This window comes from Capricornis sumatraensis, chromosome 3 (genome assembly GCF_032405125.1).
Source record: "Capricornis sumatraensis isolate serow.1 chromosome 3, serow.2, whole genome shotgun sequence".
In the NCBI taxonomy this organism is placed as follows: domain Eukaryota; kingdom Metazoa; phylum Chordata; class Mammalia; order Artiodactyla; family Bovidae; genus Capricornis; species Capricornis sumatraensis.
The window spans coordinates 173,886,445-173,889,226 of NC_091071.1; positions in this window are offsets into that span (position 1 = coordinate 173,886,445).

A 2,782-nucleotide genomic window follows, 5' to 3' on the forward strand; every position below is an offset into this window, starting at 1 on the left:
TCAGGTTAGATTTATTGTGGGGAGTTTTGAATTACAAGCTAAAAACAGATGGTGTATTCTACAATATAAGGTTTAAATTTGTGAAATTTTTATTTGCTGTTGTATGCTTCTGTTTCCCTGTCCTTAGCATCACTGAATATTTTCTACATTTTGTCATTGATACATGTTTGCTTCTTTATATACAGAATCTGTAATTTTGTAGAGGAATGGGATAAAAGAGGTTAAATTGGTTTTGTACTTCCAAGTAGAGTCTAACCACTTTGATTATCCCCACAGCAAACCTGAAAAGTCAGTTCACCACTTTTAACATATACGTAACACTGTGTGTGCAGAAAAATACATCGTATACTGCCTTTCATCTCCTATTATTAATATTGATGCTAGGCAGGAAGAGTGCTACCTCATATTTGGATCAGCTACTTCTACATAAAGAACATTTGAAAAAATTTGCCTGAAGCTGTTCTGAAAGTTAAATATCATTAGATACATTGGCAAAGCCTGGGCTCAAATTCCAGCGTTTCACAGAGCCCATCAGGGAGATCCTTGCTTTTTGCCTTGCAAAAATCAAAAATAATAGCCATTGAGGAAGTAAAATTTAAGTAAATATGTACTCTGTTTAATGCCTCTGGCTAGCGTTTGTTAAGTGCTTCCTGTGTGTCAGCTGCTGCTGAAAAAGTGCTTTTCAGGCGTTCTCTTAATCTCCGCAGCTTCGCATCTACAGATGAGGAAATGGAGGGGCAAGGACATTTGTAGTGGAGTCATGATTCATTCAAATACTAAAGATCTGGTCTGTTCAGAAATAGAGCCGTGGATCTCACTAAACTAGAAGAGAAAAAAACAGAGCTCCAGAGTAAAGTAGAGAATGGTTTTTATTTTTAATTTTGGTGTTTCCTCTCTCCCTTTCCTCCCTGCAGCGTGCCCCTACCACATGTTCCGTAGATGCCCCCCTCTCACACACACATTTAAGTTCTGCTGTTTTTCCCCCTTTTCAAAATATTTCAGCATCCTCAGGAGCAGTAAATTGGAAGTTTATTCATAAATGTAGCAATTGTATCAGAGGCTTCAAAATAATTGTACATTATTGACCTATGTTTTGTCTTGAAATTTTTCATTTTGAACTGTTATTTAGGGGGAGGGCTGTTAAAGTGTTTTCTCTGCCTGTTTATGATACGTTTTAGATCACTCACATTTTTTCCCTGGATATTTATCAGGAGATGGTGTAGAGGTTTGGTAAGTAATGCAGTTTGATTTTGTATGTCTCGAGGGTTTCTCATTAAGTCACATATTTGAGTTTTTTTTTATTCTGATCTTTTTTCCCTGGTGATTCTATTTGCAATATTGACTGAAAATCCTTACATTAATGCTAATTTTGATCTTTTTTTTCACTAGCATGTTTTGGAGCCCTCAGACTTGAAGAAGGACATAGGTAAAAAGTATAATATGAAACATTTTCTGACATTAGGGTTATGAAGTCCTTTCCTTTAGTTGCCTACTTGCTGTGTTCAATTTGAAAATTAGAACAATTTAAATGGTTTGGTTTTGCCCAAACAATTACGGATGTTTCAGTTCTCTTATATTTCTAAACATAACATCAATTATCTAATCTTCACATAAAAAGAAAGATGGTTTCATATTACATTAGGAAGTACTTAGAACTTTAAAACATTTCCCCTGTGTAAGATTTTATGCAGTGCTTGAGTTACTTAATTGTAAAGTGGGTAACAAATATTAATCTAAAGCACATTTTAGATTTATCAGAATCAAGCTTTACTGCTGCTGTGTCTGAAATGCTTTCCAACTTCCCCAGAGTCCTCACTGAATATAAACTCCATATTGTGTCTCTCATATATCTGACCCTGGTGTGCCAAGGCGAACCCTGCATGTTTTTATAAAGTTCTTTTATGTGACTAGACTTGATAAAAGACAAAGCCTAGGAAGTGCCATATTCCTTTGTCTGCTCATGAAGTTGTTTTAAAACATTCTTTAATTTAGAAACATAAATGCCACACTTTAAAAAATTTTAGTGACACCAAAAAATTTAACACATTTTCCTGTCAAACAAGTGTTCTTTGAAAACTAAATGTCTGCATTATCTTTTTTTACTTGAAGTTACTTGATGTTTGCTTAAACTCCATTTACTTGGAGTAGAACTTTGTAATGAATGAAAATGACTAGGTTCTTCTGCCAAGTAAGTTGAGAACATGAGTTTCTGTGTATGAATAATATATATTCTCTCTTTTCCTATTTTGTTTTGATAATCATATCTCTGAGAACAAAGCTCTGATGGCAGTCTTTTTAAAAGATACAGAAAAAAAAATTTTTTTTTTTTTTGCCAATGCCATGAAGCTTCCAGTATCTCAGTTCCCCAACCAGGGATTGAACCCAGATTATGGCAGTGAAAACCCAGAATCTTAACCACTAGGCTACCAGGGAACTCCCAAGATTATGTTGTTTTTTTTTTGGTAAGACTTCACCATCATCTATAAAATAGCACAGTTTAACTGCTTCCTCAGTTTAAAATTCCATAGACTATAACAGTGATAGAGATGATTTCTTCTTATCCAAGAATATATTTTTCTTTAAATTCCACATTTTATATATTTTTTATAGTAGCCTAATTTAGCAAGATCAAATTGAGAATTTCACCCAGGGTATCAGGTAGAACCATTAGACTGTTGGAGAATTTACTTGGAAAAAGAAAAACTAGAGGGAAAGAGAAAGTGCTGGTTGATAGCAATCAGAAATAAAGATTGTAAAGCATCTTTGGAATTAGTTTGTTGTA